Genomic DNA, 27,507 nt, shown 5'->3' with positions numbered 1-27,507 from the left:
GAACAAAGAACAAAGAAAATTACAGCACAGGAACAGGCCCTTCGGCCCTCCCAGCCTGCGCCGATCCAGATCCTTTATCTAAACCTGTTGCCTATTTTCCAAGGATCTACTTCCCTCTGTTCCCCGCCCATTCATATATCCGTCCAGATGCATCTTAAATGATGCTGTCGTGCCCGCCTCTACCACCTCCACTGGCAAAACGTTCCAGGCACCCACCACCCTCTGCGTAAAAAACTTCCCACGCACATCTCCCTTAAACTTTCCCCCTCTCACCTTGAAATCGTGACCCCTTGTAATTGACACCCCCACTCTTGGAAAAATCTTGTTGCTATCCACCCTGTCCATACCTCTCATAATTTTGTAGACATCAATCAGGTCCCCCCTCAACCTCTGTCTTTCCAACGAAAACAATCCTAATCTACTCAACCTTTCTTCAAAGCTAGCATCCTCCATACCAGGCAACATCCTGGTGAACCTCCTCTGCACCCTCTAAAGCATCCATATCCTTCTGGTAATGTGGCGACCAGAACTGCACACAGTATTCCAAATGTGGCCTAACCAAAGTCCTATACAACTGTAACATGACCTGCCGACTCTTGTACTCAATACCCTGTCCGATGAAGGCAAGCATGCTGTATGCCTTCTTGACCACTCTATCAACCTACGTTGCCACCTTCAGGGCACAATGGACGTGAACTCCCAGATCTCTCTGTACATCAATTTTCCCCAGGACTCTTCCATTGACCGTATAGTCCGCTCTTGAATTTGATCTTCCAAAATGCATCACCTCGCATTTGCCTGGATTGAACTCCATCTGCCAATTTCTCTGCCCAACTCTCCAATCTATCTATATTTTGCTGTATTCTCTGACAGTCCTCCTCGCTATCTGCAACTCCACCAATCTTACTATCATCTGCAAACTTGCTCATCAGACCACCTATACCTTCGTCCAGATCATTTATGTATATCACAAACAACAGTGGTCCGAGCACGGATCCCTGTGGAACACCACTAGTCATCTTTCTCCATTTTGAGACACTCCCTTCCACCACTACTCTCTGTCTCCTGTTGCCCAGCCAGTTCATTATCCATCTAGCTAGTACACCCTGGACCCCATACGACTTCACTTTTTCCATCAACCTGCCATGGGAAACTTTATCAAAAGCCTTACTGAAGTCCATGCATATGACATCTGCAGCCCTTCCCTCATCAATTAACTTTGTCACTTCCTCAAAGAATTCTATTATGTTTGTAAGACATGACCTTCCCTGCACAAAACCATGCTGCCTATCACTGATGTCTATTTTCTTCCAAATGTGAATAGATCCTATCCCTCAGTATATTCTCCAACAGTTTGCCTACCACTGACATCAAGCTCACACGTCTATAATTCCCTGGATTATCCCTGCTACCCTTCTTAAACAAAGGGACAACATTAGCAATTCTCCAGTCCTCCGGGACCTCATCCGTGCTCAAGAATGCCGCAAAAAATGCTCGCTGTTTTGCTCCGGCTCCGCTGTTTTTGCTCCGGCTTGGACTGCTGTTTTGACTCCGGCCCAGATCTGCTGTTGTATCCTGACTCCGACTCCAGCCGTTGATCCTGTCTTCCATCACCAGCCGTTGAGCACCAGCCATCGTTCAGTAAGTGCCAAAACGACGCTCGCTACGTGAACCCAGCATTGCCTATACATTAATCGACTAGTAACGAACAGAAGGTGCAGCCCAGAAAGGAACAAAGGCCTTGTCCCCTGACCTTGCTGGTTCCTACTTAGATAAGTATTTAGTCGTTTAATAGTAGAAATAGGTATTAGTCTTTAGCGTGTGCATGCGTATTTATTATATTTGTATAATAAATATTGATCGTTTGAACTTACTGATCGGTGTATAGTTTTATTACTTTGAACCTGACCTTGAAATACTTGTGAGGTGTCTATATACGGCACCTGGCGACTCCGAGCTGAAAATACACACACAGAGCTGTAGCAGTGTTAAGCACACGGCCTTTAAACGGAGGCGTGTTAATACACTCCAATAAACGCGTAATACACTCAAGTAAAACGTGCAACATTCTTTACTGACCTCTAACTTCCTATTCTGGTTCCCATCCCCCTGCCACATTAGTTTAAAACCTCCCCAACAGATAGTGAGGAGCTATTTGTTGATCACGTATACATATCTTAATGAGCCTGTGATGATGTTGTGCATACTGAATCCCAAAAGCATGCTCCTCTGTCCTACACCTATACATTGAACACATATTAATTCTATTCAAACTGCGTGGCAACAAATTTTCACCATTCAGATATACTGGTGAGTCAGAAAAGCAGATTAACATTGGGACGTCTGTGGTCTGCTTTCATATACAAAAATCTTCTGGCCCACTTGCACTATTTGAAATGCTTAACAACCAGTTCATAGACATGAAGTTAAACAATGACCTGCTGTTGCAGCAAATCAAGCACATCGGTCACCACGACAAAAGGGACTATACTCCTAAAACCCAGTAAACAGGCCACAACACAACCCAAGCATTATGTAACTGGTTCAACTGCAGTCCATAGTGAAGCTGCTGAGAGAATGATAGGATTTCCCCAAGATTTGTCATAATAGCTCCCTCTGTTGCTAATAAAGGTTTGTACCACCGATGATATGCCAGACAATGAATTGGAAATTTTCAGTCTGTTCATTTGCAAAAAGCACAGCTTTCAAGCTCAGCTCAGTGTGCTACATCGAAGCAGCTAAATGTTGCAATGCTAATCCTTCGCATCTATGGCAACAAGCCTATGAGCTATATATATTTTCAACAATTAAACAAAAAGCCTCAGCACATCTTTTCATTAAAAAATGTTTAAAGCTGTTGACCGAATCCCCAAATCCTGATGCACTTCATTCCAGGGTCTTAATAGTGGCTGCTGAGATATTAGATGTAGTTTTTTTAGTTTTCTAAAATTCCCTAGATTCTGGAACGGTCCCATCAGATTGGAAACTAGCAAATGTGATTCTATTCAAGAAAAAAGGGGACAGAAAGCAGCAATTTCAGGCAAGTTATCTCAATATCTATCATCGGGAAAATGTTGAAATCTATTATTTAAGAGGTTATAACGGCACACAGAAAATCTCAATGCAATCATGCAGTCAACATGGTTTGTTGAAAGGGAAATGGTTTGTTGAAAGGGGGTGGAGGGGGGGGGAGGGGAGGGGGGGAGGGGGGAGGGGGAGGGGGGGGGGAGGGGGAGGGGGGGAGGGGGAGGGGGGGAGGGAGGGGGGTGGAGGGGGGTGGAGGGGGGGGGAGGGGGGGGAGGGGGGAGGGGGGAGGGGGGAGGGGGGAGGGGGGGGGGAGGGGGGGGGGAGGGGGGGAGGGGGGGGAGGGGGGGAGGGGGGAGGAGGGAGGAGGGGGGAGGGGGGAGGGGGGAGGGGGGAGGGGGGGGGGAGGGGGGAGGGGGGAGGGGGGAGGGGGGAGGGGGGGGAGGGGGGGAGGGGGGGGAGGGGGGGGGAGGGGGGGGGGAGGGGGGAGGGAGGGGGGAGGGAGGGGGGAGGGAGGGGGGGGGGAGGGGGGGGGAGGGGGGGGAGGGGGGGGGAGGGGGAGGGGGAGGGGGAGGGGGGAGGGGGGGAGGGGGGGGGGGGGGAGGGGGGGGAGGGGGGGAGGGGGAGGGGGGAGGGGGAGGGGGGGGGAGGGGGAGGGGGAGGGGGGGAGGGGGAGGGGGGAGGGGGAGGGGGGGAGGGGGGGGGGGAGGGGGGGAGGGAGGGGGGGAGGGAGGGGGGGAGGGAGGGGGGGAGGGGGAGGGGGGGGGAGGGGGAGGGGGGGGTTGTTGGGTTACGGGTATAGGGTGGATACGTGGGTTTGAGTGGGGTGATCATGGCTCAGCACAACATTGAGGGCCGAAGGGCCTGTTCTGTGCTGTACTGTACTGTTCTATGTTAAATGGGTCTTTTTTTGGGTTGGCAAGGAAGAGCGCCACAGTGCTCAGGGACACGGACCCCGGAAGTGTTAAAGATTTTCGTTCCGACGGGCATCATGGTCGGCGCAAGCTTGGAGGGCCGAAGGGCCTGTTCCAGTGCTGTACTCCTTCCCCCCCCCCCCCCCCCTCCGCCCGGCCTGCTCTTAGATCAAAGTAGCTTAAGGTGACTGACACTTAACTGCCAACCGGTTATCAGAGTGGGTGGGTCCTGATTGAGGTCTACAAAATTATGAGAGGTATGGACAGGGTGGATTGACCAGGATGTTGCCTGGTACGGAGGGCATTAGCTATGATAATAGGTTGAACAAACTCAGTTTCTTCTCGCTGGAACGACGGAGGTTGAGGGGCGACCAGATAGAGCTCTACATAATTATGAGGGGCATAGACAGAGTGGATAGTCAGAGGCTTTTTCCCAGGGGAGAGGGGTCAACTACTAGGGGGCATAGGTTTAAAGTGCGAGGGACAAGGTTTAGAGGAGATGTACGAGGCAAGTTTTTTTTAAATTTATTTATTTATTGATTTTTTACACAGAGGTAGTGGGTGCTGGAACTCGCTGCCGGAGGTGGTGGTGGAAGCAGGGACGATAGTGACATTTAAGGGGCATCTTGACAAACACATGAGTAGGATGGGAATAGAGGGATACGGACTTCAGAAGTGTAGAAGATTTTAGTTTAGACAGGCAGCATGGTCGGTGTTGGCTTGTTGGGCCAAAGGGCCTGTTCCTGTGCTGTATTTTTCTTTGTTCTTTGTATTTATGGGGCGGAATTCTCTGGCCCTTGATTCTCTGTTCCTGCCGCAGTGCAGCCCTGCCCATGGGTTTCCAGGCAGCGTGGGATGGCTTCCATGGGAAATCGCTAATTCGGTCGCCAGAGAATGGTATGCCACCGTAGCACCAGAGAATCTAGTCCACAATGTCTTTGATGAAGGGACTATATGGTAGCTAAAAATGACGAATGCACCAAAGTACATAGGAAAGCAAGTTGTCAAGGTAGAGAGTCTAACAAAGGGATATTGATAGGTTAAGTGAATGGACAAAAATCTGACAGACGTATGTGGGAAAATGGGAACTTGCACACTTTGCCTAGAAGTGTAGAAAAGCAGCATACTATTTAAATAGAGAGAGAGATTGCAGAACTTGGTGATAGAGTGTTATCTGGGAGTCCTGGTAATATGAATTAGTAAAAGTTATTATGCAAGTATAACAAGTGATTAAGGAAAATAGAATGTTGCATTGTTTATTGGAAGGGGAGTGGAGTATAAGGGGAGGGACGTTCTACTGCAGCTGTACAGGGCCTTGATCTGACCACATCTGAAATATTGTGCAGTTATTTGAAAAAGGTTATGTGAGAAGCAATTCAGAGAAAGTTACCGAGTCTTATTCTTGGGACGAAGGGCTTATCTGTTGAAGAAGTTTGGGTTTATACCCATTGGAGTTCAGAAGAACTACAGGTGATCTTTCTGAAAAGTATAATCAACATGAAAAGACTTGATAGGGTTGGAGAGACGAGAACTAGAGGGAACATTTAAGAATAATAGGTCTCCGGGGCAGCACGGTGTCCCAGTGGTTAGCAATGCTTTTTTAAAAAATATATATTTAGTGTATCCAATTCATTTTTTCCAATTAAGGGACAATTTAGCGTGGTCAATCCACCTACACTGCACATATTTGGGTTGTGGGAGCGAAACCCACGCAAACACGGGGAGAATGTGCAAACGCCACACGGACAGTGACCCAGAGCCGGGATCGAACCTGGGACCTCGGCGCCGTGAGGCAGCAATGTTAACCACTGCACCACCGTGCTGCCCATGGTTAGCAATGCTGTTCACGGCACTGAGGACCCAGGTTTGATCCCAGCCCCAGGTCACTGTGACATTCTCCCAGTGTCTGCGTGGGTCCTACCCCATAACCCAAAAGAATGTGCAGGATAGGTGGATTCGCTATGCTAAATTGCCCCTTAATTTGAAGAAAATAATTGTGTACTCCAATAGGTCTCCTTTTTTACGATAGAGATAAGGAGAGATAAGGAGAATTTGAACTTTAGCAGAAATCAGTGGAGGCTGGTTAATTCAATTTATTCACGGCTGAGTTAGATAGATTTTTGATAGGGAGTCAAGATCACAATCAAGTCAATGATGTAATCATATGGCGGAGCAGGCTTGAAGGGCCACAGAACCTACTCCTGCTTGAAGTCTGATTTTCCTATTCAGCCTGCTTGGATTGTGAAAAAAAACAATTTCAATTTGGAGCTCATTGTTTCATAATGTTACATTTTGCAGTCCCATTGTATAACTTTTATACAGCAGTTGGCTTGTTAGAAGGGACACTATCAAATCTTTACGGTCAATTACCTAGACACTTTATATTCATTTGGTTTAAATCATCTCTAAGATTAAAACTAAAATATTGGGCACAAACAAGCCTGGTGAAAACCAATGTTTTTTATATGGTTTCGAGAAGGAATTAGATATACCTCTTGTGATGAAAAAAGATCGAAGGATATCGGGGAGAAGGCGGTAACAGGCTATTGAGTTGATCAGCCATGATCATAGATTTACATAGAATTTACAGTGCAGAAGGAGGCCATTCAGCTCATCGAGTCTGCACCGGCTCTTGGAAAGAGCACCCTACCCAAGGTCAACACCTCCACCCTATCCCATTTTTTGCATATCTGAATAACTCAGTCATGTCTGAGTAGTATTGTTCGAAAAACAAATCATCTTTTTTTGTTTCGGATTTCTTTATGTTCTCTTCACTTTGGGTGGTGCAGACTGCTTTCTCCAGGGTGTTGTGAGAGTTATTTCAACTGCTGGTTTAAGTTCAGGCGTTTTTCTATGTTCTGAGGCAAGAAAATGTGGTTTTACAGCTTTAAGTATCGTTTTCAATTTTCGGGCATTTCCCTTTTAAGATGCTCAGACGTCATGACGCTCGTGACGTCATGCGTAGGGCCATGAATAGCAGAGCAGGCTTGAAGAGATGAATGGCCTCCTCTTGCTCCTATTTTCTATGATTCACCCTTCGGTGAATAACTTTGCACAGTAGCATGGATGTATTGATCACCAGATTGGCTTCATTATGATTCAGATGAAGTAATAGCCATCTTATTTTACCAGGTGTTTGGATTAATTTTTTATTGATAAACTGACATAATGTCTGTGCTGTACCAAAAGGATTTTATTAACAAAATAGATGCACTTTAAAAATAAGTCCGACAACAGTCATACAGAACAGTAAAGAAGGCATACAGCATGCTTGCCTTCATTGGACAGGGTATTGAGTACAAGAGTCAGCAGGTCATGTTACAGTTGTATATGACTTTGGTTAGGCCACATTTGGAATACTGCATGCAGTTCTGGTCACCACATCACCAGAAGGACGTGGATGCTTTAGAGACAGTGCAGAGGAGGTTCACCAGGATGTTGCCTGGTATGGAGGGTGCTAGCTATGAAGAAAGGTTGAGTAGATTAGGATTGTTTTCGTTGGAAAGACAGAGGTTGAGGGGGGACCTGGTTGAGGTCTACAAAATTATGAGAGGTATAGACAGGGTGGATAGCAACAAGCCTTTTCCAAGAGTGGGGATGTCAATTATCAATTACAAGGGGTCACGATTTCAAGGTGAGAGGCGGGAAGTTTAAGGGAGATGTGCGTGGAAAGTTGTTTTTACGCAGAGGGTGGTGGGTGCCTGGAACGCTTTGCCAGTGGAGGTGGTAGAGGTGGGCACGATAGCATCATTTCAGATGCATCTAGGCAGATATATGAACGGGTGGGGAACAGAGGGAAGTAGATCCTTGGAAAAGAGGCAACAGGTTTCGATAAAGGATCTGGATCGGCGCAGGCTGCGAAGGTCCTGTTCCTGTGCTGTAATTTTCTTTGTTCTTTGTAACAGTCCGAAAGAACCTGCACCTATGGCCAATTAAGGAACATTCCATTCCAAGTAAGGAGACAGGCACAAAAACTACAAAATAAAAGTTAAAAATTGCCAACAAAATAAAAAATGACAAAATTCAAGGTCCACATTTAGGATATGGATTGGCAATCGGTAGCTAGTGGTGTCCCTCAGGGATCCGTGTTGGGCCCACAATTGTTCACAATTTACATAGATGATTTGGAGTTGGGGACCAAGGGCAATGTATCCAAGTTTGCAGATGACACTAAGATGAGTGGTAAAGCGAAAAGTGCAGAGGATACTGGAAGTCTGCAGGGGGATTTGGATAGGTTAAGTGAATGGGCTAGGGTCTGGCAGATGGAATACAATGTTGACAAATGTGAGGTTATCCATTTTGGTAGGAATAACAGCAAACGGGATTATTTAAACGATAAAATATTAAAGCATGCCGCTGTGCAGAGAGACTTGGGTGTGCTAGTGCATGAGTCACAGAAGGTTGGTTTCAGGTGCAACAGGTGATTAAGAAGGCAAATGGAATTTTGTCCTTCATTGCTAGAGGGATGGAGTTTAAGACTAGGGAGATTATGTTGCAATTGCATAAGGTGTTAGTGGGGCCACACCTGGAGTATTGTGTTCAGTTTTGGTCTCCTTACTTGAGAAAGGACGTACTGGCACTGGAGGGTGTGCAGAGGAGATTCACTAGGTTAATCCCAGATCTGAAGGGGTTGGATTAGGAGGAGAGGTTGAGTAGACTGGGACTGTACTCGTTGGAATTTAGAAGGATGAGGGGGGATCTTATAGAAACATTTAAAATTATGAAGGGAATAGATAGGATAGATGCGGGCAGGTTGTTTCCACTGGCGGGTGAAAGCAGAACCAGGGGACATAGCCTCAAAATAAGGGGAAGTAGATTTAGGATTGAGTTTAGGAGGAACTTCTTCACCCAAAGGGTTGTGAATCTATGAAATTCCTTGCCCAGTGAAGCAGTTGAGGCTCCTTCATTACATGTTTTTAAGGTAAAGATAGATAGTTTTTTGAAGAATAAAGGGATTAAGGGTTATGGTGTTCGGGCCGGGAAGTGGAGCTGAGTCCACAAAAGATCAGCCATGATGTCATTGAATGGCGGAGCAGGCTCGAGGGGCCAGATGGCCTACTCCTGCTCCTAGTTCTTATGTTCTTATATTCTTATATTATGCTGAAGTACCCCCATTTAGATAATTCTTGGAAACTCTATTGCACTTAAAAGTCCCCCTGGTTTAAAGAAAATAAAGCGCTTTATGCTCAAATGGATTCCTCCTTCCTTCTGCAGTCCCCAAAAAATGAAAGATGTTTTGAATGTTTAATTATTTTTCCAACTTTCAAAAGTATAAATGTAGTTTGTACCTGAAATACACAAAAGAAGCCAACCCAACAAGCACAGAAGGCCAACGGTGGCAGCCCAGTGAGACGAGAAGAAGCAAAATCTCAATTGACTCGACAGAAACATACAGCTAATTTAGTCTTTAACCATTTCCTCGGATACGTTTCACACCAAAATCTGTCAATTACTTTCATTTATGATGCTAATTGCACTAATATTTTTGAAGGAAATAGAGACCGTTAAATATAAGTATGGCAATGGCCAATATCAATTGCAAGGGGTTCCACATTGATTTACTGTTTCCTGTACATTTGTTTCTATCAACAGCAGTGAAAGTGGGCTTGTCCCTTATATCGCCATTGAATTTTATAACATAGGAGGCCATGTGCCCGTGCTGAATATTTAACTTAATTAATCAATTTCTCTGCTCTTTCCCCTGAAAATATTTCCCTTTCAAACATGCATTCAATTCCTTATACACCGTTTTTGGATTTTTGAATTGCAGGTGCGCAATCTATGTAAATAAAAGTATAAAAAGGAAGTTACGCGAGGATATATTACCACCTTTACAGCTGCCTCCCCCATTCCCAAGTTAGTGCGTGCAATTTTAGCCGAGATGAATCCAGGTGTCATGTGGGGCAGGAAGACAATGAAAAAGCTTCAATCTGCAGCAAGACAATTCTCCAAAATCAAACATAGCGAACAAATAGTGACTCACACTTCAGATCTAGATTAATTCGAAAATGCGCATCTAGACGATCAAGGGGACAGAGTTACTGAGTGCATTCAACTCATGAAAGAAAAACAAAAGTGTGACCCAGCTGAAGTGTGAATTTAGACGACAAAAAATTAAAGTCAACTGGAGAATTAAGACAGTGTTCTTCAAACTCGGGGGCGCGACCAGGTCCGGGTGGGTCACGGGCAGGTGTCGGGAGGGTCGCGGAGCCGTCCTTCGCGGCGCTCCCAATCGCGCAATTCCCCGCGCAGCAGCCAGCTTGTAATAACGCCCAGCTGCAAGCGGCCTTTAAAATGGCCGTGAACATGTAAAACAAATTCGGCCGCATTGTGCATGCGCACGATCATCGGCGCGCATCGGGCGCGCATGCGCAGTGCGGCCGTTTTTTTTTTAAACGGTCGCATCTTTTTTTGTTTCACAAGTTCGGGGGTGGGGTTTTATTAATTTAATTTTTTTTTACAAGTTATGGGGGCGTTATTCATTTTATTCATTTACTTGATTCATTTAATTTTTTCTTCATTTTATTTTTTTTACAAGTTCTGGGGGTTTTTATTTAATAAAATTTTATGGAAAAAAATGCAGAACTTTGGACAGATGGAGACGCCATACTTTCCGAAACCGGAAGGCTTCACCTTCATCCAACAGGTTCCATTGGAGGTGCGTGTACGAGGGCCAAAGGGACCCAAAACCATTTCCTCCATTTTTATCACCAGCAAACAAGGTAAGAGAAAATGGTGGGTCACTCAGATCGGCTGGCATGGGTCGCGAAGGTCAGCCGGCGTGGGTCACGAAGGTCGGGCGGGCTTACCCCGAATGTCGGCCGGGTTGGGTCCCGAAGGTTGGCAAAAATGGGTCCCCAGAAAAAAAGTTTTGAAGAACACCGAATCAAGATAAGAAAAAGGCAAATTGTACACTAAGGTAACAATTTTACTCATATTACAATGTTTAGAAACACATAATGACACCCAAGTTTACCTTTAAAAGCTATACACTAATGCACTGTGCATTATAACACAAATTCTTCTTGCCAGACCCCTAACACTTGTTCATAAGAAATGCATCAAACCAATAACAAAATTGACATTTACAGCAATATGGTAGGCGGTTCAATTTTAAATTCCTTGAAGGGTTATAATTTGAGCTCTTCAAGTTGCATGTGCATTGGAAATAAATAAGAAGCCTGCTCACCTTTTGGAAGGTTTTGCAGTATTTATCAAAGTAAACAACGATCCAGCCATTTTGATGAGGCAAAGAGCTGTAACAAATTTCCATTGCCCATTTCCATGAACTACAAACAGGAACAGGTGAAAAAATACATACATTGCTCCAGGTATCAAGGCCCAATGATGAGCTGCCAATGCTCTCATAAGGCAACGGTGTTAATATGAGGTACGTTTAGCCACAATCAAATTATCCAGTAAATGAAAGTTTCTAGCCAAAAATCAAACCAAAGCCAAAATTATTACTGAAATAAATGATGGAAAGACTTCAAGCAGTACACTGACACTGCTTGTTTCAAATGTTCATGACCCATCTCGGCTTCGAAAACATGCCACAATTATAGACACTCGACCTCCATTTATTCCTAAATTTCAAACATCGAAAAAGATTCATCTCTGCAACAAATCCTGGAGTTGGTCCAGCAGCTGAGGAAAAAATGTCAAAGTTTAAATTGCATAGCTGAAAACAAAGTATTTTATATCTCTCTTCTCTTAGGCAGTCCTTAGAGGTCAAGGATGACTTTGGTTCAAATGCATTAAATGGTTCTTGAAGGGTTAGGCAGGTGGACCTTGGTGGTGGAACCTCTCCAGTGCTTTAAAGATGCACACATACACACGTACACACACATACACACACACACAACACACAGTCAAGTTTAAGATCCAAGTCCTCAAGTACTCTTCCTCAATTGCTAAAGAGGCTGGCATAATGGAGGAGATGATGAATTTCATCGTCCACATCTTCCTTTTATTGAGAGGAGGCTCCCAAGATATGGAAAAAGATCATCACTTTCCAGGGTCTTGCCCTTGAACTAAAATCAACCGGGCGGCTATTGTGCTGTGGGAGCTGGTTTGAAGAGGGCCTTAACTTTCCAGGTGTTTAGTGAAAGGTCCATTTTTCATATGATTCAGCGAAGGAGCTGACACTAACTTGGAGCTCAGTTTCTGAGTGAGCATTCACACAAACAGTATCTACAAGCTGAAGCTCAGTGACCAATGTTGGAGAAGTTTTGGTTTTGGATTGAAAGTAGGGTAGGTTGAACCGTTTCCAGTCTATTCTGTAGATTATCTCCACACCAGTGAAGTACAGTACTGCAGCGAGGAAATGGACAATGGAGTTGGTGTAATGACACAGGCCAGGATTTTTTGACCTTTCATGGCAGGGCCTGCTGCATGGGATGGGGCAGAGCAGCCAAAGGTACACTGACTTTCAGCAGGACCAGAAGGTCCCATGGTGGGCAGGGCCACAAAATCCATAAAAATCTTTTTATTAAAGGCATTTTGCATATATACAAGAAATATCAGAAAACAAAAAATCCACCGGAACAAAGAACACAGGCCCACAACAACCCCCGTTACCAAGCCCACAATGCTCCCTGCCCCCTTAGATTTCCCGCCCCCCCCCCCCCCCCCCCCCCCCCCCCCCCCCCCCCCAACCAAACAATGAAAACAAACCACTTAGATCCTCCTCCCACCGCTGAAATTGATAAACGACTTCTACCTCCGGGTGAACTTGTGCTCCGCCCCCCGTAAGGCCAACATGACCTTTCCCAAGTGCAGGAATGCTGCCAGGTCGCTCGCCACATCTCCGTTTTTGGTGACTCCGTGTTCCGCCAGCTCAACAAAATCTGTCTAGATCCATATCAGGGTGGCAAAAGCCAATACATTGGCCTCTCTCCCCACCATGACTCCCAGCTATTCGGCACTTGTATCACCACCTCCAGACCCAGGGCCACCCTTACCCCAGAATCTCGAACATGACATTCGAGAACCCCTGCCAGAATCCCCTCAGCTTTGGATATGCACAGATGTGGATGTGATTTGCACCACCCCCCTGCACTATCCTCCATCCCTGCAAAGAACCAGCTCACCCTCGCAACCATCATGTGGGGCCGATGCACCACATTAAACTGGGCATAACCTCATGCATGACGAAGACGTGTTCACCATCCACAGAGCATCCTTCCATGTCCCGGCCCTCACCTGCCACCCTTCATTTCCTCCACCAGTTGTGCCAAATTCAATTAATTCAGCTGTGCCCAGCTCCACGCCGCCCAAATCCCGAGAATCCCACCCCTATTACCCAGAACGGCAACTCCCCATGACTGCTCTTTTGCCTCCTAGCATTAAATCGAGAACACCTCGCTTATCCCCCATGTCCAATTTAAGCCCCGAAAAACAGCAAAATTCCCTCAGGATCTCCATGATCCTATCGAAGTTGCCCACCGGGTCCAAAATGTACAACTGAAGATCATCCGCATACAACGGGACAATGCGACCCCACCTCGCTCAATCCCTCTCCTCCCCTTGACACCCTAAGTGCCATTGCCAACGGCTCTATCGCCAAAGCAAAAAGCAACAGGGGGTGTTGGCACCCTTGCCTCGTCCCCCCCATGCAGCACAAAGTAACCCAAATTTGTCCTATTCATCCTGGCACTAGCTACCGGTGCCCTATACAGCAACCAAACTCAATTCGCGTAACCCTGCCTAACCTGAACCAACCCAGCACCGCCAACAAATATGCCCACTCCACCCGATCAAAAACCTTCTCGCATCCATCGCCACCACTCCTTCTACCTCCTGCCCCTCTGAGGGCATCATAATGACATTGAGCAACCTGCGCACATTTGCCGACAGTTGTCGCCTCTTTACAAACCCCGCCTGGTCCTCCCGAATCACCCCTGGGCGAAGCTAACACCTTTGCTACCAACTTCACATCCACACTGTTCCGGGTCCTTAAGTTCAGCAAAATGGGTGCCTGGAACAATGTGGTGGTGGGAGCTCCCCCTCCCTTCATTATACATCGCCACCAGCAGGAACCCAAGCTCCACACAAAACTTCTTGTAAAACTCGGCCGGGCACCCATCCGACCTGGGACCTTCCCTGTCTGCATCGAGCCTATGTAGTCCATTACCTCCCTCAGCCCAATCGGGGCACCTAATTCCTCTGCCCTTGGGAATTACAACCAATCAAAGAAATGCCTCATGTCTTCCTCGCCAGGTGGGGGCTCCGATTCATACAACCTTCTGTAGAAGGCCTCAAAACCACATTCACCTCTTCTGGGACTGACACCACCTTGCCTCCCTCATCGTACCAATCATAGTTGCCTGCTTCCTCAGTTGGTGCGCCAACATCCTACTCACTTTTCCCCCCCGTACTCTTACACTGCTCCTCTGCAATTACCTTACCGCCTTCCCTGTGGAGACCAAGCCAAACTCCATCTGGAGCCTCGGCCTCTCCTGTGGTGCAACCAAATAACTCCGATCCATCCTCAAAATTTCATTCACCAGCCTCATTCTCTCTCCTCTCATCGCACCCTCTCCTTAGGTACCCGACTCGAGATAAATTTGTCCCAGGCTACCGCCTTAAGTGCCTCCCCAGTGTCATTCCACTCCACATACCAATGGATGGCTGCCCCCACCCTCACACGTATGCCGTCATCTGCCAACAAGACTACATCCAACCTCCACTGCAGCTGCTGGGCCTCTCCCTGAACCACCTGTAAGTCCACCCAGTGCATCACGTGACCACGATCGCCAAATATTCCAAATCGGCTACCCCTTGTAGCCTTGTCAACAGCGCCTTGTCCATCACGGAAAAAAAATCAATCCGGAAGTACACATGCAGGAAGTAGAAAAATGATTTTGCCCTTGGCCTCCCAAGCCTTCACTGGTCTAACCCCTCTATACGGACCATGAAACCCCCCCAGTTCCCTTGCCACCCGCCAATACCTTCAACGACCTGTGACACAAATGATCCATCCCCTACCCAAATTCGCATTAAAATTGCTCCCCCCCCCCCCCCCACCAAAATTCAGCCAGTGCATGTCCAGTTCGGGATCTTCCCCAACACCTACCTCATAAAATCCTGTCATCCCAATAGGGGGCATTAACGTTCACCAGGAAACATGCATCCCCTCCATACTCCCCATCACAGGTCAACTATAATACTGCCAACCTCGGTGGCCACTTTCTTGTTGACCAGCACCACCACCCCACAGTCTTCATGAAGATAGTGTGTGTAGTGGCTGGTAGGGGCTGGTTTAGCTCACCAGGCTAAATCGCTGGCTTTTAAAGCAGACCAAGCAGGCCAGCAGCACGGTTCGATTCCCGTACCAGCCTCCCCGGACAGGCGCCGTTATGTGGCGACTAGGGGCTTTTCACAGTAACTTCATTGAAGCCTACTCGTGACAATAAGCGATTTTCATTTCATTTTCATTTGGTGAGGATCAAAGCTTGCATGTCATCGTGGTGTAAGCGGAGGATGGTGACAAATTTCAGAGGGTACCCAAATTTGGAGGAATGCTCCATAAGAGTTCATGGTTGACTGACTCAAAAGGCTTTACTAAGGTCAGAAAAGACCATGTACAGCAGTTGATGCTGTTCCTTGTATCATAGATTGATGAATCCCTCCAGTGCAGAAGGATACCATTTGGCTTATCGAGTCTGCACCGACCCTGTGAAAGAGCACCCTACCTAAGCACACTATCCCTGGAACCAAGTAATCCCACCCACCCGTTTAGACACCAAGGGGTAATTTAGCATGACCAATCCACCTAAACTGTAAATCTTTGGACTGTGGGAAATAAACCACGGAGACACGGGGAGAATGTACAAACACCACGCAGTCACCCAAGACTGGAATTGGACCCGGTCCCTGGCGCTATGAGGCAGCAGTGCTAACCACTGTCACCGTGCCGTGGTTTATTTTTGGAATTGTGGCAGATGAAATACAATGTGAAAAAGTGTGAGGTTATGCACTTTGGAAGGAGGAATTTAGGCATTGACTATTTTCTAAATGGGGAAATGCTTAGGAAATCAGAAGCACAAAGGGACTTGGGAAACGTCTTAAGGTTAATGTGCAGGTTCAGTCAGCAGTTAGGAAGGCAAATGCAATACTGGCATGTCAAGAGGGAAAGAATGCAAGACCAAGAATGTACTTCTGAGGCAATATAAGGCTCTGGTCAGACCTCACTTGTAGGAAAGACTAGAACCAGGGGACACAATCTCATTGCTGGGGCAGCAGGGTAGCATGGTGGTTAGCATAAATGCTTCACAGCTCCAGGGTCCCAGGTTCGATTCCCGGCTGGGTCACTGTCTGTGTGGAGTCTGCACGTCCTCCCCCTGTGTGCTCCGGTTTCCTCCCACAGTCCAAAGATGTGCGGGTTAGGTGGATTGGCCATGCTAAATTGCCCGTAGTGTCCTAATAAAAGTACGGTTATGGGGGGGGTGGGGTTGTTCGGTTACGGGTATAGGGTGGATACGTGGGTTTGAGTAGGGTGATCATAGCTCGGCACAACATTGAGGGCCGAAGGGCCTGTTCTGTGCTGTACTGTTCTATGTTCTATGTACTAAAAAGGACAATCCTTCAAAAGAGATGAGGAGGAATTTATTCAGCCAGAGGGTGGTGAATCTGTGGAACTCTTTGCTGCAGAAGGCTGCGGAGGCCAAATCACCGAGTGTCTTTAAGACAGAGATAGATAGGTTCTTGAATAATAAGGGGATCAGGTGTTATGGGGAGAAGGCAGGAGAATGGGGATGAGAAAAATATCAGCCATGATTGAATGGCGGAGCAGGCCGTGTGGAGTTTGCACATTCTCCCCATGTCTGCGTGGGTTTCACCCCCACAACCCAAAGATGTGTAGGTTAGGTGGATTGGCCACGCTAAATTGCCCCTTAATTGGAAAAAAAATAATTGGGTACTCTAAATTTATATTTTAAAAAATGTTAATTGAGGGATAAACAAGGGTGAACTCCACCACTCTTCTTGAATAGTGGCAGAATACATCTAGCTTTGAGGGCAGAGGGGCCTCAATTGGACACATCATCCAAAAGAAGGTTCCTCCAACAGCATAAAATTTCCTTGCTGTCGGTCTGGACTGTAAACTTGGATTTTGTGCTCAAGTCTCTGAAGTGGTGCTTAAACCCACAAGCTTCTTACTCATGAAGAAGGAGTGCTACCAACTGAGCCAAGGCTAACACAAAGATGGATGAAAGAAAAAGGAATGAAGGAATATGGAATATGAATAAAGAAGCTGAATATCGCCCAAAAGAGAGACACGTTCCTGAATCTTTTTGTCTTGCACTTACCAGGACAAATGCAAGAATGCTAAATTTCAAATAACTATTTATGCTCAGGATTTGCAAACTATGCTTAGTTTGCAAATTTACTCTGATTGGCCATGGCATTGCCATGGGGAAAACAAAAGGTGCAAGACTTGAACAGATTCCTTTTGTTTTCAGAGAATAGGTCCCTGTGAATGATTGTATATCGCTTCTAGCAAGGGTACACGAATCATAATACGAGCTGAACTGATTATCTTAAATTGGTTGTCAGTGTAGCTATTAGCACATTCAGGATTGTTCAACAAGTGCTGCCCAATAAAGGAATCATGCTCCGATGATGAATCATCCAGACCCAAAACATTAGCTGTTCTCTCTCCACAGATGCTGTCAGACCTGCTGAGAGTTTTCAGCATTTTCTGTATTTGTTCCGGGTTCAAGCATCCGCAGTAATTTGCTTTTATCTAAGGAATCATGTCTACTCGTGGACACTTAGGTTTTGCAAGCATGGGCTGGTTTTCCAGCATGACCAAGCCTTGGCCAGAGTCAACTTGTCGACCAAATAGTACTTATGTTAATTTCATTCTCAATTGCTCATATGCAAACAAAACAATTTCACTAAAGCTATATCTGAAACTTATCGATTAGCAAAAGACCTTAAGTTGACACATTCCTCGGGGGTGCTATGACAAATTGCGGGACACAATGTTCCATCAGATCCAAATTGGCAGAAGGAATTGCAACATAGCAGCACTTCAAATATATCCATATACAAGTGACACAGAAACAAAATCCAGTAACCTCTTCCTTCCAATCCAAATCACTATCACAATGATTCAGCCATTATCAGAAATCTTTATCAAATATTAGCAATAAGTATTATTCTTTCCATCAAAACTGCACAGAATGATTAAATGTTCTTATGTAACATATCACAGATACTGCACAAAAACACAATAAATCCATAATTCACTAGTATTTCATGTAGATGGTTATTAGATCATTTGGGAATGATCTCAACTGAATTTTATTGAACTCATCGTTCAAAAATTCTAATAATGAATATCTTCTGCGACAGACTAGGGTTTGGGGATTTTTAGTAGGTTGATTTTTGTTCCCCTTTTGGAATAGGCATTCTGCAGCTATTTGGAATGACTAGTCAAAAGAAGCTGCACTGTCTCGGGCTGTATCCGGTTGCAACGCTACAGCACTTGGCAACTGATTCTTATTTTACAAAATATGAACAAGTGAACTTAAAATGTTAATTTCTGCAACCACTGGCCAATGCTGAAGCATTGCAACTAAATACTGTCCTGTCAGAAGCGAGACATCAAAGTCCTGCCCAATGGAAGGTATTTTGAGTCGGATCAAGCTACATTTCGAATATTTCAAAAGAGAATCATTAGTGGCGAGGGAGCCGGCAGGGATAGGTGTGGTTAATGAGTGGTGCAAAGCAAAATCCAGCCTGTTCACCATATTCAAACCAGGAGGGAGAGTAAAGTGTCGCCATTCGGAATTCACTTATTAGCTATTCACTCACCAACAATTTGAAACCAAGTAAATTAATGCAAAAAGGACATGGATTTAGATTAAGAATAGAACAGCTCTGCAACACAAATTCAGAAAGCCAAGAAAAAAAAGGAACAATTGAAGCTAGAAGGACAAACACATAAGATTAAAAACAAGCTGGTGATTTGCTTCTCTTTCAGTTCTGGAGAGTTGGAAAGTATCTAATCCCCTGGATGGCTGAAAAGGGAAACTTTCCATTCATCACTTATATTTCCTCCCAAAAATAAAAAAAAAACATAGGAACAACCATTATCGACAGCTTAGTACTTAAAATCCTCAAGCTGTGAACAAAAAGCAAACCCCACAGTCCAGTTTTGAATTATATACTGCAATTCAATTCCAGTCCAGTTCCCTCAGGTTTACAATATTCTTACCCAATAACTAACGTGTTGCTGGATTGCAGATTAGGGAGAGATCACACCAATCAATGCATTAGGGTGAGAAAGAAAACAAGGTCAAACTCACTCACAGCATCAAATGGGCTGATAAATTGAGTGGGAAGAAAAATTGCATTACAGGTTGCTAACATCTCACATATGCAGCTAAACACAAATATGCCACATTTGATTTGAGTTATAATTTAGAAGGTGGCTGGGAATGGTTCAAACAAATTTTAGGCTGGTGTCTAAATTGGACTGGCATAAAATAAATTCTCAGTACATACTTCAAAAATACCGCAAAAAATACAAGAATTGCCAAAGTATTATTGTTACATAGCCACTAAAACAACAGACTGAGGTGCGAAACCAGATTGCCCAGGATACTACAATTTCAGAGAAGCATCATAACAAATATTAAATTAAGAAATCACACTAAAGCCATAATCACATCCAGATTTAACTCTACTTTCATGCAGGTTGGGTATCGGTTCAGCGAGATGTTGAAAACAAAAACTCCTGAACTAAAGTCATTAAAGAGCACCTGCAGAAAAAGATAACAAGGCCCTCCACTTAAAACATAGCTTCTGTAGCATATTTTACTTCCTCGTGTAAAAAAAAACTACAGTTCTTTGCCCCTTTGAATAAACGTTCACTCTCAAGCTCTGAAACAAATCGCCTACCGCATTTTAAAAAATGTACTTCTAACAAAATATTGGTTTCGCCAAATTAAAAAATGCTGTAGGTTTACAGAATGTTAATCATGTTGTTATTTTAGAATTGCAGAATGGTTACTACAGAGAAGGAGGCCATTCAATCCATTAAGTCCACACTGGTTCTGCAAGATCAACTCAGCTAGTCGCACAGTTGTGCACTTTCTCCATAATTACATTCTTTTTTCTCTTGAGTAATGTTTTTCCTATATGATATAATTGTGTTTAGCTTGATCTCAATGTTTCTGTATGTATATTATTTGTTAACAAAATCTAGAATTTGTACAGGTGGATACCAAAGTTTAGAATGCAACCTTAATCACATTAACTGCATGGATTATTCCTAGAATGCAGAACAGGCTTAATTGTCTACTCCCATTCCTAGAAGAGGAAAGACAAAAATGGGTTTCTAACAGAAGAATATTTGGGATAGAAGAAGTATTTCCCAATATTAATACTGCACATTTCTACTACTTGACTGAGCAGATCTGAAAGCAACACAAGTTGACAAACTCTATCATTGAAATGGTAGTGCATTAAAATAAATGTTTTTTCTACAATAAGAGTTCTCCAATATGTAGCCATTGATTTTCAATTGCAATTACAGCAATTTGTCAGGCCCACCACACAACTGCAGACTAATTTTCTGAATTGTACACCAGGCCTGGTTGAAGTTACGTTTGCCCCAAACAGATTTTAAAAACCTCAATGCAGACATTCCATCTTCTTCAAATCAGTATCTCGCCTAAAGGATAGATGGAGTTACAGTGCTGACCAAATGGATGCAGTTCAGTCGTAAAGGAGAAATTCATGTTAATACAAGTGCACAATTTGTTAGAAATGGCACAATACCTTATTCCTCACACCCATTTGATCATTCTATTGAACAAAATAAGCTATCCTTTACACAGTTCAATTTAAACAAGTGAAATTTGCCACTGGTTATAATCGATAGAATGACAGCTACTGCTGCAGTAATGGTGGATAGTTTTCTTTACAAAGTGGGGGTACACCTTCTCACCCCCACTCAAAACCTGTTGGTAGTGAAAGCTATTCAGATCAAGTCACAAGGATCCTTTTTACCTTCCTTAGACCCTTGCAATTGCTTTAGAAAACAGGGTGCCATTGAAATACTGCTAACAGGGTCAGCTGCTGATGGAATGCTTTTTAGTATTCAGGTTACCCAGCCAAGCAGAACATCAAAAAATCTCCGGCTCTTCGCTATTCTCACAGGCTTAAGTTAATGCAGAGTTACCAAGACAATACTGTTCCTCTACTGAATAACACATACTCTTAAAATTGCTGAGCAAGTAAACACCTTACCCAAACCACCTCCACGAGCTTTACTTATTTAAAAAAAACATTATACTGTCATGGGCTAACAATGTTGTCAAAGAAGGTAACAAATACAAGTGTCTCAGTTGGACTCCCACACAAAGTCTCCCACACATTTGAACATATATGCTTCATTCATGACGAAAGGATCATAAATTTCAACGTGATTATATTGTGGGGTGTACAGCTGATTCAACAACTGGAAATCTAGAATGCACACATACTGTACTGGAGTTTAATCCAGCATTAATCCGAAAATATATATTAATTGAGATTTTTACCAACAGCAGTGAATGGTGATCTGGATCGCAGTACTGGGGATTCTCGGCTGCAGCATTCTTCCACAAGGATCAACTCAACACTATCACCATAATAACAGTTTAGGTGAATAAAATGGGACACAGGGAAAACACACAGGCTCACACGTACTGTGTGGCTGATTCCAGCACGAACCATCCCTTTCCTGAGAGTGCCATAATCCAACTGAATAAATTTCCACTAACCCAGGGCTGTCAGCTAAAAAAATCCTTTTATCATTAATAGTGAGCGTCACTCCTTTAATAAAAAACAACATTCCGGGACTGGGTGTTTCTGCGGGGCATCACTCACCCAAAATAAATACTGAAAATAAAATATACAGTAAATAAGGCTAACTACTTTCGCAGACCGAACATATGGTTTTGCATTAGTATTCCTAGCATTGTGAAGGTACGTGATTTCTGCAGTTTGTACATGGAGATCACAATCCACCATCCAGGGGAGAAATCAATCGAAAAAGAAATACGAGCGATTGCTACTAGAATATCGTGGAAATTATTTATTCATTTATTTCTCAAAGAATGCACAAAATTAATCAAGATTCCAAAAAACAACGGTTATCGCATAATAAAAATCTCAAAGGAGCCTTTGGGAAAGGAAACGATTGAGTTGATGTGGGAACGGTATGAGAATAGGAAGCATGGCGATGCTCCACAATATACGGTGCGTGTGTGGAAAATGTCTTTCTGCTTACCACATAGCCAGGCGGAGTTCTCCTTGTGGGAAGCGAGCCCTGTTGGATAAGGGACCTGGATTCAGAAACCGGCGGCAGCGTACAGAGTCCCATCCATTCGCCCAACAGGCAACATCAAAGCAACCCCAAATAACAGCCCGGCGTCATTCCCGCTCCCGATTTCCTTTCCCTCGCGAGGAGAATTGTCCAAGTTGAGAAAAGGCGGTGGTTTATTGTCTGCAGTAAGTCTCCTTCAGGAGTGGAAGGTGCAGCAGGAAGATGTCCTTGCAAGCTGCCATTGAGATAGATGCAGGCTGCTTTCCTCCAGTCTCTCTCTCCCTGTCCTCATTCCTTCACTCCATGACTGGGGTGGGAGGGTTGCAACTCCACCTCGTCCTCCCTCTCCGTCCCGGGCACTTTTCCTTCAGAAGGTTAGGCGGATAGAGAAGACTTTGCAGCTGGTCGCGCACTCTCACTCTCTCTTTTCACTGTCTCACACACACATTTCACTGAGCAATCCGCGCCGCAGTTCACTCTCAGTCTCCTTTTCTTTTGTATTCAGTTATTTTTTTTCATCTCTTTTTTTTGCCAGCCCTTATTTATCTTCCTGTTCCAGAGAGTCGGCGAATCTCTGGACGCAATTCCACAGCCTCCTCTCTATGCAGCCACACAAAAATGAGGGAACATGCCCTTGTTACTCTAAGCTCTCCCCGCTTTACCCCTCCTTTCTCTCTCTCTCCCCATATCTTCCTTCACAAATACTCTATCCCGCTTTTTCACCTCTTCCCGCCCACCCCCTTTATATATTTATAAGCACGCGAAGAACAAGCAAAATGTTTCCTTATAAACAGAGCTCCGCCAAATGACAAACCAATTTAAACCTTGCTCTGGTGCTGCTTTCAAAAAAATAAAGAGGGAGAGAGTACAAATCCTGGCAGTGGATCAGGCGAGCAGGTTGCATTACGGAACGAATACTGAAAATCCAGCATTGATACAATCTATCATCCTGCTAATCTTTCCAACTAGCCCTTCTAACTCAATGCATCTAAAGCTCTTTGCTCTTCTTTTATAAACTCGCAAATGATAAATACATTTGAGAAACAATGTTTTAAACCAAAGCAGACAACTCCATTTTAGTTGCCGTGGAGATCATGTCACTTTGGGGTAAATATAAACATTTTTTATCCTTACATATGTGTGCATCTGAACCTCTAGTGGCGATTGAATTTGCAATTTTTGTATTAATCACGAAAAGGTTGCAAACATCCATTACAGGTCGACAGTTCAGTCGCCGTTGCCATGGAAATGCAATCCCCCCACATGACGATCTAATTCGGAATTCCACTCATTTAGTTTTGGGGGGAGGGGAAGATGAAGGAAAGACACCCAAGTTTCCACAACTTTTATCAGAAAAATCAAATTCTCCTCAAAATTGGTACACGTGCCATATTTCGCCATTTTTGCAACAAAAGATTAGCTGAGCGTCCAAAATGCTCGGCAGAAGATATTTAAATTGCAAAGAAAACACTGAGACACAAATATTGTAGCTGCCTGCTCCATTCCAGCTGCCTGATTTTTCCGGTGCCGGGTGGTCGAGTGCTCCCCTTTTCAATGGTTAAGTCAGCAAATGCATTTTTCTGAAATGCTATCCTGTACTCAGACTCAGCGACAATGGAGGAACAAGACATATGAAATGAATAGGGAGCTCTGAAACTTTTTTTTTGCCACCATTATAAAAAGAGAGGTTTCATTATGTGTTAGTTGACGTAGCCGAATGAGGAGGGCTGTACCCGTCGGTGGCTGCATGCGGAGGAACATGGAGCAAATGTTCAAACTGTCACATGTACTTGTCTTCGATATCAATACCGCTCGCCTGAGCTCCAGCCTTGGTGTAATTAAACTCTCATCAGATTGTTAAACTAATGATCAATGGGGGATTCATTGGAGAAGGAGGATTTGCATTGGGATTGTGTAACTTGCTGGCACTGCCGCATAGAAGCCTGCAGCCATTAAAAGCCATTTGAGGCATACTTATTTAAAAGTAACAATAAAAAGAGGTAAAATGTACAGGTCATGCCTTTGTCAGTTTCCTGTATCTTCACTTCGCAGGGTAAAAATATTCCCGAGCATTTTTCACCTGTCGGGATTCCTATCCATCTACGAGGCTGAATGTGCCCTCTGCTGGAAAACTATCTCCTCCACATCAGAAAGCATGCTACACTTTTAAAGGGGCCATGCACCTCATTGCTTTCACTTCAACCGGTTTCCGCGTTAATCAGTTTTGGCGCCATTTGGCGTTCAATGTCCAATTTTAACAATGATGTGGAGATGCCGGCGTTGGACTGGGGTGAGCACAGTAAGAAGTCTTACAACACCAGGTTAAAGTCCAACAGGTTTGTTTCAAACACGAGCTTTCGGAGCACGGCTCCTTCTTCAGGTGATTTTAACAAGCCATTCAAAATAATTCCTCACTCCCATCAAAAAGGGCAATTATGTATTCTTACACTAAGCACTTAATGATGCGACCATCAATTCATTCAGACACGAATGAAGTAAACTGTGGCATTAATCGGCTTACAACTGAGCCTGCCTGCGACTAAACTGAACTGAGGGTGGACTCATAAGACCACAGCACTTTATACTTCCTGCCTGTACATGCTCCTCATCTCCCCCTGTGGGCAGAGCCGCGCAACGGCTAACAGATGGAGCCCACAGGGACACAGTAATAAACAGTGTGGATTTATAGGTTATACATTCACCACATTCACCCCCTGTAAAAAAATCAAGTCCGGTGGGGGTGACGGGTCTATAAGTTCAGTCGGTCCGGCGCTCGAATCGTGCATTGAGACCGACGGAGCACTGGAGTTGCAGCCACTTCGGATGGCTGTGGACAGATGTTTGGTGCAAATCCGAGGGTGGACTCCGGGGGTGGTTCTGCCAGAGCTTCGTTCCTGCGGACCGGTGTGACGGGTGAAAGGGGGCGCAGGAAGCCAGTAGGTGCAGGGGCGCAGGGCGTGGGAGGTCGGGTGGGGTGTAGTGTGGGGGGGTACCTCGGCGATAGTGGTAGTAGTAGTGGTAGATCCTGCAGGTGTCAGGTCCCGGAGGGAAACGGTGTCCTGTCAGCGATCAGGGTGTTCGACAAACGTGTAGTGGGGGTTTGAGTACAGTAGTAGGACCCTATCTACCAGTGGGTCTGTTTTATGTGTCCGGATGTGCTTCCGAAGGAGGACAGGGCCCGGTGTCCTCAACCAGGATGGAAGCGAGGCCCCCGTGGTAGTGCCGCTAGGGAAGACAAATAATCGATTGTGAGGAGTCTGATTTGTGGCTGTACAAAGGGGGGACCTAATTGCATGGAGCGCGTCGGGGAGGACCTCCTGCCAGTGGGAGGTCGGGAGATTCCTGGACCGTAGGGTCAGTAGGACGGTCTTCCCACTCCACCTGCCCGTTCCCCCTGGGGTTATAGCTGGTAGTCCTGCTCGAGTCGATGTCCTTGCCGAGCAGGTCCTGACACAGCTCGTCGCTCATGAAGGATGAACCCCTGTCACTGTGGACGTAGCTGGGGAAACCAAACAGGGTGAAGACACTGTGCAGGGCTCTGATGACAGTATGGGAGGTCATATCGGGGCATGGGATGGCAAACGGGAAACGAGAGAATTCATCTATAATATTGAGAAAATAGATTTTACGGTTGGTCGAGGGGAGGGGCCCTTTGAAATCAATACTCAGTCGTTCAAAGGGCCGGGATGCCTTTACCAGGTGGGCCTTGTCTGGTCAATAGAAGTGCGGTTAACACTCCGCGCAAATCGGGCAATTCCTGGTGACCGCCTTAACCTCCTTGGTGGAGAAAGGCAGATTGCGGGCCTTGTTGTAGTGGGTGAACCGGGTGACCCCCGGGTGGCAGAGGTCATTGTGGGTAGCCTGTAGTCGGTCGTCTTGCACGCTGGCGCATGTGCCGTGGGACAGGGCATCCGGGGGCTCGTTGAGCTTCCCCGGACGGTATACAATATCATAATTGTACGTGGAGAGTTCGATCCTCCACCGCAAGATTTTGTCATTCTTGATTTTGCCCCGCTGCGAGTTATCAAACATAAAGGCAACCGATCTCTGGTCGGTGATGAGGGTAAACCTCCTGCCAGCTATGTAGTGCCCCCAGTGCCGTACGGCTTCCACAATGGCTTGGGCTTCCTTTTCGACTGAGGAGTGTCAAAGTTCCGAAGCGGAGAGGGTTCGGGAAAAGAACGCGACTGGCCTCCCTGCCTGGTTCAGAGTGGCGGCGAGAGCGACCTCTGAGGCGTCGCTCTCCACCTGAAATGGGACAGATTCATCCACCGCCCACATGGTGGCTTTGGCGATGTCCTCCTTGATGCAGTTGAAGGCCTGGCGGGCCTCGGCTGACAGTGGGAAGAGTGTAGCCTTAAATAGTGGGCGGGCTTTGTCTGCATACTGGGGGACCCACTGGGCGTAGTATGAGAAAAATCCGAGGCACCTCTTGAGGGGCCTGGAACAGTGAGGGAGAGGGAGTTGTAAGAGGCGCATACGGTCAGAGTCGGGTCCTAGGACCCCGTTTTCCACGACGTAGCCGAGGATGGCTAGTTGTGCGGAAAACGCATTTCTCCTTATTATAGGTGAGGTTGAGTTTTTGGGCGGTTTGGAGAAATCGGTGGAGGTTGGCGTCGTGGTCCTGCTGGTCATAGCCACAGATGGTGACGTTATCCAAGTACGGAAACGTGGCCCGCAGCCCGTACTGGTCCACCATTCGGTCCATTGCTCGTTGGAACACCGAAACCCCGTTCGTGACACGGAAGGGAACCCGGAGGAAATGGAAGAGGCGGCCGTCTTTTTCGAACGCCGTGTAGTGGCGCTCCTCTGGGCGGATTGGGAGCTGATGGTATGCAGACTTCAGATCCACCGTGGAGAATATGCGGTACTGGGAAATCTGATTTACCATGTCTGCAATCCGGGGGAGGGGGTACACATGGAGGTGCGTGAACCGGTTAATGGTCTGGCTGTAATAAACCACCATATGGAACTTTTCTCCGGTCTTGACGGCCACCACCTGAGCTCTCCAGGGGCTATTACTGGCCTCTATGACTCTATGACTCCCTAATGCTGGACTTCGGATCTAATAAACACCCTATCCTGCAGGCTATACCTCCTGCTGCAAGTGGCCACTGGTTTGCAGTTGGCGGTGAGACAGTGAGATTAGCGAAGAGTGGAGGGGGTTCGATTTTTAGTGTTGCTAGACTGCATATAGTGCGAGTGGGAAGGGGTCCGCCGAAGCTGAGTGTTAGGCTCCTGAGG

The 27,507-nt window shown here is 45.7% G+C and overlaps 1 protein-coding gene across 28 annotated transcripts in view; it reads right to left on the bottom strand.

The window, feature by feature from the left end:
* adgrl3.1 (adhesion G protein-coupled receptor L3.1) overlaps positions 1-22,997 on the bottom strand; it is a 1,080,538-nt gene extending 1,057,541 nt beyond the window's left edge. For 9 of the 28 annotated variants that reach the window (XM_038804370.1, XM_038804380.1, XM_038804375.1 and 6 more), the window contains exon 1: positions 22,228-22,994. The gene's annotated coding sequence lies outside the window, so the exon portion shown is untranslated. Of the gene's footprint in view, positions 1-22,227 lie in introns of all 28 variants that reach the window. The other 19 variants (XM_038804368.1, XM_038804379.1, XM_038804371.1 and 16 more) reach the window with 4 other exon arrangements.
* Between the last annotated feature and the right edge of the window lie 4,510 nt (positions 22,998-27,507).

The sequence above is a fragment of the Scyliorhinus canicula genome, chromosome 8 (assembly GCF_902713615.1).
Source record: "Scyliorhinus canicula chromosome 8, sScyCan1.1, whole genome shotgun sequence".
Classification (NCBI taxonomy): Eukaryota; Metazoa; Chordata; class Chondrichthyes; order Carcharhiniformes; family Scyliorhinidae; genus Scyliorhinus; species Scyliorhinus canicula.
This window is presented reverse-complemented; position numbering and strand designations above follow the sequence as displayed.